Here is a 13,682-nt window from a genome sequence, read left to right as displayed (position 1 = left end):
TAGAGAGGAAGCTAAAGATGATGATCAAGGTACTTCGGATCAAGTTACTACTGAACTTCGTAGGTCCACGAGGACACGTTCCACACCAGAGTGGTATGGCAACCCTGTCCTAGAAATCATGTTGTTAGACAACGGTGCACCTTCGAACTATGAAGAAGCAATGGCGGGCCCAGATTCCAACAAATGGCTTGAAGCCATGCAATCCGAGATAGGATCCATGTATGAAAACAAAGTGTGGGCCTTGACAGACTTTCCCGACGATCGGCGAGCGATAGAAAACAAATGGATCTTTAAGAAGAAGACGAACGCGGATGGTAATGTTACCATCTATAAAGCTCGACTTGTCGTTAAGGGTTATCGACAAGTTCAAGGGGTTGACTACGATGAGACTTTCTCTCCTGTAGTGAAGCTGAAGTCCGTCCGAATCATGTTAGTAATTGTCGCATACTATGATTATGAGATATGGCAAATGGACGTCAAAACAGCATTCCTTAACGACCATCTTAAGGAAGAATTGTATATGATGCAGCCAGAAGGTTTTGTCGATCCTAAGAATGCTAACAAGGTATGCAAGCTCCAGCGCTCCATCTATGGGATGGTGCAAGCATCTCGGAGTTGGAACATTCGCTTTAATGAAATGATCAAAGCATTTGGGTTTATGCAGACTTATGGAGAAGCCTGCGTTTACAAGAAAGTGAGTGGGAGCTCTATAGCATTTCTCATATTATATGTGGACGACATACTTTTGATGGGAAATGATATAGAACTTTTGGACAACATTAAGGCCTACTTGAATAAGTGTTTTTCAATGAAGGACCTTGGAGAAGCTGCTTACATATTAGGCATCAAGATCTATAGAGATAGATCGAGACGCCTCATAGGTCTTTCACAAAGCACATACCTTGATAAGATATTGAAGAAGTTCAATATGGATCAGTCCAAGAAGGGGTTCTTGCCTGTGTTGCAAGGTGTGAAATTGAGCTCAGCTCAATGTCCAACCACGGCAGAAGATAGAGAAAAGATGAGTGTCGTCCCCCATGCCTCAGCCATAGGGTCTATCATGTATGCCATGCTGTGTACCAGACCTGATGTAAACCTTACCGTAAGTATGGTAGGAAGGTACCAAAGTAATCCCGGCATGGAACATTGGACAGCGGTCAAGAATATCCTGAAGTACCTGAAAAGGACTAAGGATATGTTTCTCGTATATGGAGGTGACGAAGAGCTCTTTGTAAAGGGTTATGTCGACACTAGCTTCGACACAGATCTGGATGACTCTAAGTCACAAACCGGATACGTGTATATTTTGAATGGTGGGGCAGTAAGCTGGTGCAGTTGCAAGCAAAGCGTCGTGGCGGGATCTACATGTGAAGCGGAGTACATGGCAGCCTCGGAGGCAGCGCATGAAGCAATCTGGATGAAGGAGTTCATCACCGACCTAGGAGTCATACCCAATGCGTCGGGGCCAATCACCCTCTTCTGTGACAACACTGGAGCTATTGCCCTTGCCAAGGAGCCCAGGTTTCACAAGAAGACCAGGCACATCAAGCGTCGCTTCAACTCCATTCGTGAAAATGTTCAAGATGGAGACATAGATATTTGCAAAGTGCATACGGATCTGAATGTCGCAGATCCGTTGACTAACCCTCTTCCGCGAGCAAAACATGATCAACACCAGAACTCTATGGGTGTTCGATTCATCACAATGTAACTAGATTATTGACTCTAGTGCAAGTGGGAGACTGTTGGAAATATGCCCTAGAGGCAATAATAAAATGATTATTATTATATTTCCTCGTTCATGATAATTGTGTGTTATTCATGCTATAATTGTGTTATCCGGAAATCGTAATACATGTGTGAATAGATAGACCACAACATGTCCCTAGTGAGCCTCTAGTTGACTAGCTCGTTTATCAATAGATGGTCACGGTTTCCTGACCATGGACATTGGATGTCATTGGTAACGGGATCACATCATTGGTAGAATGATGTGATGGACAAGACCCAATCCTAAGCATAACACAAGATCGTGTGGTTCGTTTGCTAGAGCTTTTCCAATGTCAAGTATCATTTCCTTAGACCATGAGATCGTGTAACTCCCGGATGCCGTAGGAGTGCTTTGGGTGTACCAAACGTCACAACGTAACTGGGTGACTACAAAGGTATACTACAGGTATCCCCGAAAGTACCTGTTGGGTTGACACGGATCGAGACTTGGATTTGTCACTCCGTATGATGGAGAGGTATCTCTGGGCCCACTCGGTAATGCATCATCATAATGAGCTCAATGTGACCAAGTGTTTGGTCATGGGATCATGCATTACGGTACGAGTAAAGTGACTTGCCGGTAACGAGATTGAACGAGGTATTGGGATACCGACGATCGAATCTCGGGCAAGTAACGTACCGATTAACAAAGGGAATTGTATACGGGATTACTTGAATCCTCGACATCGTGGTTCATCCGATGAGACCATCGAGGAGCATGTGGGAGCCAACATGGGTATCCAGGTCCTGCTGTTGGTTATTGATCGGAGAGTCGTCTCGATCATGTCTGCGTGTCTCCCGAACCCGTAGGCTCTACACACTTAAGGTTCGGTGACGCTAGGGTTGTAGAGATATTAGTATGCGGTAACCCGAAAGTTGTTCGGAGTCCCGGATGAGATCCCAGACATCACGAGGAGTTCCGGAATGGTCCGGAGGTGAAGAATTGTATATCGGAAGTCCAGTTTTGGCCACCGGGAAAGTTTTGGGGGTCACTGGTATTGTACCGGGACCACCGGAAGGGTCCCGGGGGTCCATCGGGTGGGGCCACCTATACCGGAGGGCCACATGGGCTGAAGTGGGAGGGGAACCAGCCCCTGGTGGGCTGGTGCGCCCCCCTTGGGCCTTCCCCTGCGCCTAGGGTTGGAAACCCTAGGGTGGGGGCGCCCCACTTGGCTTGGGGGGCAAGCCACCCCCTTGGCCGTCGCCCCCCCCCCCCCTTGAGATCCAATCTCTAGGGGGCGCCCCCTAGGGCCCCTATATAAAGAGGGGGGAGGGAGGGCTGCGCACCCCTGCTCCTGGCGCCTCCCTCTCCCTCTGCAACACCTCTCCCTCTCGTAGAGCTTGGCGAAGCCCTGTCGAGATTGCCGCTACTTCCACCACCACGCTGTCGTGCTGCTGGATCTCCATCAACCTCTCCCTCCTCCTTGCTGGATCAAGAAGGAGGAGACGTCTTCCCCAACCGTACGTGTGTTGAACACAAAGGTGCCGTCCATTCGGCGCTAGGATCTCCGGTGATTTGGATCACGACGAGTATGACTCCCTCAACCCCATTCTCTTGAACGCTTCCGCGCGTGATCTACAAGGGTATGTAGATGCACTCCTCTCTCTCTCGTTGCTAGATGACTCCATAGATTGATCTTGGTGAAGCGTAGAAAATTTTTATTTTCTGCAACTTTCCCCAACAGTAGCTAGATGGCTTCTTCTCTCTTTTTGGATCTCAATACAATGTTCTCCCCCTCTCTCGTGGAGATCTATTCGATATAATCTTCTTTTTGCGGTGTGTTTGTTGAGACCGATGAATTGTGGGATTATGATCCAGCTTATCTATGAATAATATTTGAATCTTCTCTGAATTCTTTTATGTATGATTGAGTTATCTTTGCAAGTCTCTTCGAATTATCCGTTTGGTTTGGCCAACTAGATTGGTAGTTCTTGCAATGGGAGAAGTGTTTAGCTTTGTGTTCAATCTTGCCGTGTTCTTTCCCAGTGACAGAAGGGGCAGCAAGGCACGTATTGTATTGTTGCCATCGAGGATAACAAGATGGGGTTTTTATCATATTGCATGAATTTATCCCTCTACATCATGTCATCTTGCTTAAGGCGTTACTCTGTTTTTAACTTAATACTCTAGATGCATGCTGGATAGCGGTCGATGAGTGGAGTAATAGTAGTAGATGCAGAATCGTTTCGGTCTACTTGTCTCGGACGTGATGCCTATATACATGATCATACCTAGATATACTCATAACTATGCTCAATTCTGTCAATTGCTCAACAGTAATTTGTTCACCCACTATAGAATATCTATGCTCTTGAGAGAAGCCACTAGTGAAACCTATGGCCCCCGGGTCTATTCTCATCATATCAATCTCCATTACTTTATTACTTGCTTTGTTTTTACTTTGCCTTTTACTTTTTACTTTGCATCTATATACCAAAAATACCAAAAATATTATTTATCATCTCTATCAGATCTCACTCTCGTAAGTGACCGTGAAGGGATTGACAACCCCTAATCACGTTGGTTGCGAGGAGCTATCGTTTTGTGTAGGTACAAGGGACTTGTGCATGGTCTCCTATTGGATTGATACCCTGGTTCTCAAAAACTGAGGGAAATACTTACGCTACTTTGCTGCATCATCCTCTCCTCTTCAGGGAAATCCAACGCAATGCTCAAGAGGTAGCACTTGCTAATTACACTTTTAAAGGTGGAATACCAAAGAAACTTGGAGATCCGGGTGTACCAACTATACCATGCTCTATTAAAAGAAATTATGTTAGAACTGCTTTATGCGATCTTGGAGCCGGTGTTAGTGTTATGCCTCTCTCTTTATATCGTAGACTTGAATTGAATAAGTTGACACCTACTGAAATATCTTTGCAAATGGCTGATAAATCAACTGCTATAGCTGTCGGTATTTGTGAGGATGTGCCTGTTGTGGTTGCAAATGTCACTATCTTAACGGACTTTGTTATTCTTGATATTCCCGAGGACGATAGCATGTCTATTATTCTTGGTAGACCTTTTCTTAATACTGCAGGGGCTGTAATTGATTGCAACAAAGGCAATGTCACTTTTCATGTTAATGGTAATGAGCATACGGTACACTTTCCGAGGAAACAATCTCAAGTTCATAGCATCAATTCTATTGAAAAAGTTCCAACTATCATTTTTCGAGGTTTTGAATTTCCTCTCTACTGTCAAGAAAAAGTATGATATTCTTATCGTTGGGGATTTTCATATCCCCGTTGAGGTAACTTAGTGTTATTCGAAATTTCTCCGGTTCCGTGTTATTCGGAATGAATTTGTTAACAAGACTTGATCAACCTTGTTAGTGGGTTCCTTTTGATAATCACGAGATGGATGAAACTAGAAGGCACAAACTTCTGTACCCTCTTTTTACTTTCTGTTATTTAGAATAAATAAAGCAAAAGTATTATTATCCCTCTGTTTTCTGAATTATCCGTGCATTAAAAAATAGTCCAAAAATAAAAGTGCTCCAAATGCCCTGCAAATTTAGTATGATTTTTTCTGGAATATTTGAGGATTTTAGGCATCGAAAACACTGCAAAAGGGGCAAGCACCAGGCCACGAGAGAGGAGGGGGCGCCCCCCTTGTAGGGCGCGCCCCCTGTTTCATGGGCCCCTGGTGGCTCCCCTCCACTTATGCCAGCACCCACACACTTCATCTTCTACCCAAAAAAATCCCCATCCAGCTCAAGCCCGAGTTCTAGCTCGTTTTGCTGAAATTTTCGATCTCTTAGCTCAAAGCTCCATTCACAAAACTGCTTTGGGAGATTGTTGCTTGGTATGTGAATCCTCCATTGGTCCAATTAGTTTTTGTTCTAGTGCTTTATTCATTGCAAATTTTTGCTGCATAGGTGACCATGTTCTTGAGCTTGCATGTTAAATTTTTGAGGTCCCAAGCAATTCCAATGCATGATATAGGCTCTAGGCACTTGTAGGAGTAGTTGCTATCAATCTTGTTTAGTTTTATTCACTTTTATTTTGAAGTTACTAAATTTTCAGAAATTTTCAGAAAAAGAAATATGCTTAGAAGAATGTACCAAGGTGGTTCCTCGGCAAAGAAAGGGCCAAGGACTGCTATACGTGAACAAGATGTTAATTTGCCGAGGGACGCAAATGTTCGGGCTTGTGAGTGGCCATCCGATGATTTTATGGTCGAAGCAGGCTTCAAGGATGAATTTGACGCGTATGTGCGTAATGCCGAGCTGGAGGACTTCTTACAAGATAAGTGTCCTCAATATTATCAATTGACTGATTCCTTTGTGCGGAGGTTCGAATATATTTCTTCGCGTATTTCTCCTAGTATTATGTTTGATATTTATGATACATCTTATACCATGGACTTAGCGGATTTCACAACTGCTTGCAAACTCCCGCAGTGGGGTAATATTAATAATCCTCCCAAATATGAAGTTAGAGATTTTCTTGCTAGTATTACTATGGGAGAATCTAGGGACGTAACACAAGCTACCATAGGGAGCATCCATTTTCCTGCTATACATTACTTTGCTCTCTTCATTGGTAGATGCATTAACGGTAAGGACGAAGTTTGTCACATGTGTGCTCCTGATCTTTGTGTCCTCAAGAGTGCTGTGTCAGCTTATAGAGGTTATAACTTGGGGGCAATAGTTGCATGTAGGTTGCATAATAATAATAATAAGGGAGATTTCTTCGGAGGGATTTATGCAACCCGTGTGGCTAATTTTCTTAATATAGCTCCACGAGAGGGGGATATGCTTGTACCTCCTGTTTATTTGGATAAAGAAGCTATGTTTGATCATCATTTTCTTGAGAGGAATGAATAGTTCCTCCATTATCGACTAACCTATAACAGACGCAACGTCGTCCCTGTTACTCTTCCTGCTCCCTACCTTTTTGATTATCAGACAAAAGGAAGATATGTTATCACCAGGTTAGAAGCAACTGAATATGAGAGGGGAATGGAGGCAGCTCGCCAACACGCTGCTTCTCAGGAGTCGGTCGCCTCTGCATCTCAGTACTACCCCAGTTTCACTTATGGATATCAGCCAGGCGGTCATTAGTATTAAACCAACTTAGGCCAAAAGCCTAAGCTTGGGGGAGTACGTATTTCTCATCGACTCTACATTCATGTTCACACACTAGTCGTCGGTGCTCACACTCTTTCATTGTATTATCCATGCTAGTTTAAATTTCTTTTTCTAGTTTTCTTCTTGTGTGTTTGATAAACTTAAGAAAAACCAAAAAAAATAGTTAGTTCAAATTCTATGCATTTATTAAAATGAAAAGCCAAAAAGATTTCTCGTTCTTCTTTTACTTGTTGGGAGCTTTCCCATGTAAATAGTTTTATTTTCTTTCTTTCTTTTGGGGGTCGAGAAGATCATATTGAAAATGCTTAGTGGCTCTTATTATGCATAATTGTTTATTTAACTTAGAGCCCATATTACTTGTCTTCTCTTTTGAGTTAAATGCTCCAGATTCCAGCTTAGTCCAATGCACGTGCACTCTTATTATTATACGCATCATTCGATCGTGTAAGTGAAAGGCAATAATGACGATATATGATGGACTTATTGGGATGAGAAAAGCTGGTGTGAACTCGACCTCTTTTGTTTTTGTAATATGATGATTCATCGTTCCTGAGTCAGCTATTGTGAAGTAAACATATTTGTAATGACATTTAGAGATTATAGTTGCTTGTGCCATGCTTGATTAGCTTTGAGTTATAATTGTTTAGCTTGCGTGCCAACATGCTATTAAAATGATTATGGTGTGGTATGATGGTATGGTATCCTCCTTTAAATGAATTGAGTGACTCGACTTGGCACATGTTCACGCATGTAGTTGAACCAAATCGACATAGCCATCATGATATTTATGTTCATGGTAGATTATATCCTACTCATGCTTGTACTCGGTGTAAATTAATTTTAATGCATGTTTACGACTGTTGTCGCTCTGTTAGTTGGTCGCTTCCCAGTCTTTGGCTAGCCTTCACCTGTACTAAGCGGGAATACTGCTTGTGCATCCAAACTCCTTAAACCCCAAAGTTGTTCCATATGAGTCCACTATACCTTCCTATATGCGGTATTTACCTGTCGTTCCAAGTAAATTTGTATGTGCCAAACTCCAAACCTTCAAATGAAATTCTGTTTTGTATGCTTGAGCAGCTCATGTTTCAACTAGGGCTGCCTATATCTTCCAGGCTAGGTGGGTTACTCTCAAGAGGAGTGGACTCCGCTCCTCATTCACGAGAAAGGGCCGGTAACCGGGATGCCCAGTCCCATGATCTAAAAAGATCAAAGCAAATCAAAATAATTAAACAAAACTCCCCCAGGGCTGTTGTATGTTGGAGGCACTCATTGTTTCGAGCAAGCCATGGATTGATGCTTGTTGGTGGTTGGGGGAGTATAAACATTTACCATTCTGTTTGGGAACTACCTATAATGCATGTAGTATGGAAGATACAACCATCTCATAGTTGTTGCGTTGACAGCAAAAGTATACCGCTCAAAATGTTATTCAATCTCTATTTTAAAACCGAGCTCTGGCACCTCTACAAATCCCTGCTTCCCTCTGTGAAGGGCCTATCTATTTACTTTTATGTTGAGTCATCATCCTTCTTATTAAAAAGCACCCGCTGGAGAGCACACTGTCATTTGCATTCATTATTATTGGTTTATATTGGGTATGACTTGACTGGATCTCTTTTATCATGAATTACAATGTTTAGTCAGTCCTTGATCTTTAAAGGTGCTCTGCATTTATGTTTTGCGGTCTCAGAAAGGGCTAGCGAGATACCATTTTGTTATATCATGTTATGATTATTTTGAGAAAGTGTTGTCATCCAAGTTTTATTATTATGGCTCGCTAGCTGATTATGTTATTGATATGAGTAATTGTGAGACCTATGTGTTATTGTTAGTATGGTTAGTTCATAATATTTGCTGAAACTTGAATGTTGGCTTTTCATGTTACAACAACAAGAGCAACAGAGTTTGTAAAAGTTTTTCTTTATCACTTTCAGTTTATCAACTGAATTGCGTGAGGACAAGCAAAGGTTTACGCTTGGGGGAGTTGATACGTCTCCAACGTATCTACTTTTCCAAACACTTTTGCCCTTGTTTTGGACTCTAACTTGCATGATTTGAATGAAACTAACCCGGACTGACGCTGTTTTCAGCAGAACTGCCATGATGTTGTTTTATGTGTAGAAAAGAAAAGTTCTCGGAATGTCCTGGAAATCCACAGAGGCACTTTTCAGAATTAATAAGAATTTTTGGCGAAAGAATCAAGGCCAGGGGGGCCACGGGCTGTCCACGAGACAGGCCCCCCTAGGGCGCGCCCTCCTATCTCGTGGGCCCCCTGGACACCTCCCGACCTCAACTCCAACTCCATATATACCGTCTCGGGGAGAAAAAAAATCAGAGAGAAAGTTTCATCGCGTTTTACGACACGGAGCCGCCGCCAAGCCCTAATCTTTCTCGGGAGGGCTGGTCTGGAGTCCGTTCGGGGCTCCGGAGAGGGGGATTCGTCGATGTCGTCATCATCAACCATCCTCCACCACCAATTTCATGATGCTCACCGCCGTGCGTGAGTAATTCCATCGTAGGCTTGCTAGACGGTGATGGGTTGGATGAGATTTACCATGTAATCAAGTTAGTTTTGTTAGGGTTTGATCCCTAGTATCCACTATGTTCTGAGATTGATGTTGCTATGACTTTGCTATGCTTAATGCTTGTCACTAGGGCCCGAGTGCCATGATTTCAGATTTGAACCTATTATGTTTTCATGAATATATGTGTGTTCTTGATCCTATCTTGCAAGTCTATAGTCACCTATTATGTGTTATGATCCGACAACCCCGAAGTGACAATAATCGGGATACTTCTCGGTGATGACCATAGTTTGAGGAGTTCATGTATTCACTTTGTGCTAATGCTTTGTTCCGGTTCTTTATTAAAAGGAGGCCTTAATATCCCTTAGTTTCCATAAGGACCCCGCTGAACACGGGAGGGTAGGACAAAAGATGTCATGCAAGTTCTTTTCCATAAGCACGTATGACTATTTACGGAATACATGCCTACATTATATTGATGAATTGGAGCTAGTTCTATATCACCCTATGTTATAACTATTGCATGAGGAATCGCATCCGGCATAATTATCCATCATTGATCCATTGCCTACGAGCTTTTCACATATTGTTCTTCGCTTATTTACTTTTCCGTTGCTACTGTTACAACTACTACAAAAACCCCAAAACATTTATCTTTACTTTGCTACCGCTACTATTATTATCATACCACTTTTGCTACTAAACACTTTGTTGCAGATACTAAGTTATCTAGGTGTGGTTGAATTGATAACTCAATTGCTAATACTCAAGAATATTCTTTGGCTCCCCTTGTGTCGAATCAATAAATTTGGGTTGAATACTCTACCCTCGAAAGTTGTTGCGATCCCCTATACTTGTGGGCTATCACATACAACGATGCTTTTCGAGCCGATGAAACGGACCGCGGCAAGCGACGAGACCGAGACTTTGTGGCACGTCGGTTGGGGTTCTTTCCCGTGTCCGCTAGATCCCAGCGTCATTAACTTCATTCGACTAGGTCGAAGAAGATGACTGCCGCTGCATTTGGCCATCCACGCACCCCACTGCAAGACACCAAACACAACCGCAAGAGCCGGCACCAAGGCCACCCGAGAGAGTGTGAAGTGCCGACCATCAGACACAAATCTTACCGGACCAGAAGACCAGCAAGAAGACCGAGTCACCTACTCCCCAATGCCGCCAATTAGAGCGCCATCGAGATGGAAGAAGAGCAGAAGCAAATTATTTTGACGCGGCGCCGTCCACACCATTGATGCAGCACCTCTCAAAACAAATCCTATGTCCCTATACCGGGCAGAAACAGCCAGGGTCCCCGCCCGCTCCCGCCGTTGGAGCGGCAGACGGAGACGGACGAGGACCCAACGTCGCCGGCGATGTAGAGGAAAGAGCAGGAGCTTCGCCCCCTGTATCGCCTCTCTGGAGCGGTTCCAGATGCGAACGCTGTGGTTTTCCGCAGAAAACAAACAATTGTTAATAGTTGGTTTTATTTCACGTTAAAATGTGTACTGCCAGAGTCCTTATTTTCAGAAAAAGACATCGTCTGAACCCAAAAAAAGGTTCAAACCTAGCCCGACTTTAAATTACCAAAATCTCGGCCAGAATTACAACTGTTAAACACATACAAGCATCATAAAGAAATAACAAAAGAAACCAAGGTGAAACAACCTCAGGCGACAGATGCATGGTGCAAATAAGTTTGTGCACAGACCGAATACAACACAAGCAACTACCAAGATGAACGAAAGAAATGAGCTTGATCCGTCGAGGTCTTCGTCCGCCAAAGCAACTAGCACTAGACAAGCAGCACAAAACTTGTTGGGGGCATCAATGTGAAAGGTGAGAGCCCAATTACACTCCTGAATGATGAATAACATGGGCACATTGACATCCGTCCGGATTAAAAGGATGCCGCACCGTCGGAAGGCGAAGTGGTTCCCCCAAGAATCCGGATGGACGTGTGGCAACCGGGAGCACCATGGGAGGGACACGACAAGCAGATCACATTTAGCTCCACAAGAGGCCTGTCGTCTCCATTGCACGACCACGGAGGGGCCGCACACTTCAGAAAAAGAACGCGAACCAAATCGACACGGCGAGAAAGGTCGACACCGCCACATTATCGACCCTGAAGAACGAAGCCGCATAATATAATAGATAGGAGTAAACATACATACAGATGGATCAAGGCGGAATAGCGTGGAGACCCTCTCCAACAGGGGTGGATCAATACGATAGATTTAAATGTCCTTATATTATTTATAGAAAACAAAAGGAAATATGCTCGGGTGAAACACAAAATGCCACGTGATTCTAGATTATATAACATATAGTTTTTTTTAATTTGTAGCAACACATGCCGTCGTTGAGCTTGTATATATAGGCAATAGCTTATATTCAACACATAGTTGTGTCTATTCGTAATGACCCTTTGGTGGAGGCGCCGAAGATGTCGTTGCGGCCGTTTTCATCCGCCACATAGTGGGTTTTTTCACGCCAGAGTCTTTGGTTGGAGTTGCCGATGGGGTCTTCACAGTTTGTTCACTCTTCTTGTGACTTATGCCTTGTAATTTCCCCTTCATGTTTTCAACTCCAACAATTTCCAATCCCTTATCTGGCAAAGTAGCTCGCTCCTCCCTCTTCTTATCCAAATCCATGTTTACGGCTAGAACACTTTGCAATTTCCTTTTACTATTATTAGCAAAGGCGGTAATCTCTTTATTTATCTTATTTAATTTTTTAATCTGACCACTTAGTTTCATATTGTCATCCAAGATAGTTTTCATCTCCTTCTCTGTCTCCTTGGCTTGCTCCTCGGCCATTTTATTCTTCTCCTCTGACCCCTCCAGCTTACGGTGCAAAACTATGTTTACACCTGCAACCTTTTCACAAAAATATTTCAACTTCACTGCTTGGCCCTCTACTACCTGGAGCTGATCGTTCAGTTTCCTGTTCTCAGCCACAACACTCTCCATTTCACTTTCTGCCTCCTTGGCTCGGTCCTCGCCCTTTTTATTCTCATTCTCTAAAACCTCAATCTTATTGTGCAAATCCATGTTTACAGCTGCAACACTTCCTGAGAAGAAGTCCAACTGTAAAACTCGGTCCTCGGCCTCCTTTTTATTAGTTTCAGATTCCTGGAGCTGAGCATTCAGCTTCATGTTGTTAGCCACAACACTTTCCATTTCTTTTTCTGCCTTCTTAGCACGTTCCTCGGCCTCCTCCTTATCTCTCTTTAACTCCTGGACCTGATCGTGTAGTTTCATGTTCTCGGACACAAAATTTCCCAAACTCCCTTTCCATTTCCTACCCAGATCCTCCATATCTTTCATTATCAGCAATGGTAGAGCTACACTGCTCTCATTGACCTAGTTCTGCGGTTCTACCTGCAAGAAATTTAATTAGGCGACAATCTGTTGGACTATCTATAAGTGCATTACGCACACATAGAAATAACGTACAATTTATTTATTTTGAACCATGCACGAGGAATGCATGTGAATAGATAGATAGAAACATAAAGTAAGATTACAAGCGACCCGAGGAGAAACGAAAACAGGCTCTCTGAAGATTACTAATCTAACGACAACCAAAGTAGAAGAGCAGTTGCACAGCAGAGCAGAAGTAGCATGTCATTAGCTAGCACCTAAATGTTCCCTACCTGCTTGTAATGACAGAGCATGCTGAAAAACCCTCCACTATCCAATACCCTGCTTGTAACTAACTGAAAAACCCGCCACTTATTTACAAACTAGAAGTTGCTACCAGGGACTTTATGTTCGCCACATGGGTGGCGTTTTAGACATAGTCTCTATTCTTCCTGGTTAACGTACATATCACTTTGAAACTACGAACAATCCTAAACTGTTGGACTGTGTGCATCTATCCAAAAAGCCAAAGAGCACGCATCTGCGTGAAGCTCTTGGTAACCTCACGCCAAAACCATGGCTCTTGGATCATCAAAGAACGGGAATTCTCGCTAACCTGAATGTCATCTGCATTCCCCTTCTTGTTGTCGATGCGCGGATTATCTCTCCTCCAAATCCATGGTTTCTGAGGTTTATCTAATGACCAAAGCCCTCGGCGCGCCTTTTTCGCCTCTCTCTGCCACTGAACAAAACAATTGATCAAAATGTGAGCGAGAAACTCATGCCATATATAATTAAGGATGAGAAAATCACACATTATAGGCATTCGCCTTGGAGTTTTGACCACTGATTAATAACGAACCGGCATTGTACACTAAGTTATGGGTATAAAAAATGCTTGTACGAATTATGCTGAAGATGCT

The 13,682-nt window shown here is 43.3% G+C and overlaps 1 pseudogene; it reads right to left on the bottom strand.

Moving 5' to 3' along the window:
• Nucleotides 1-11,606: 11,606 nt before the first annotated feature.
• The window catches only part of LOC119366035, an 8,674-nt pseudogene continuing 6,598 nt past the window's right edge, over nt 11,607-13,682 (bottom strand).

This window comes from Triticum dicoccoides, chromosome 2B (assembly GCF_002162155.2).
Source record: "Triticum dicoccoides isolate Atlit2015 ecotype Zavitan chromosome 2B, WEW_v2.0, whole genome shotgun sequence".
Classification (NCBI taxonomy): Eukaryota; Viridiplantae; Streptophyta; class Magnoliopsida; order Poales; family Poaceae; genus Triticum; species Triticum dicoccoides.
The sequence above is the reverse complement of the archived record's forward strand: the minus strand, read 5'-3'. Positions and strand labels throughout refer to the sequence as shown.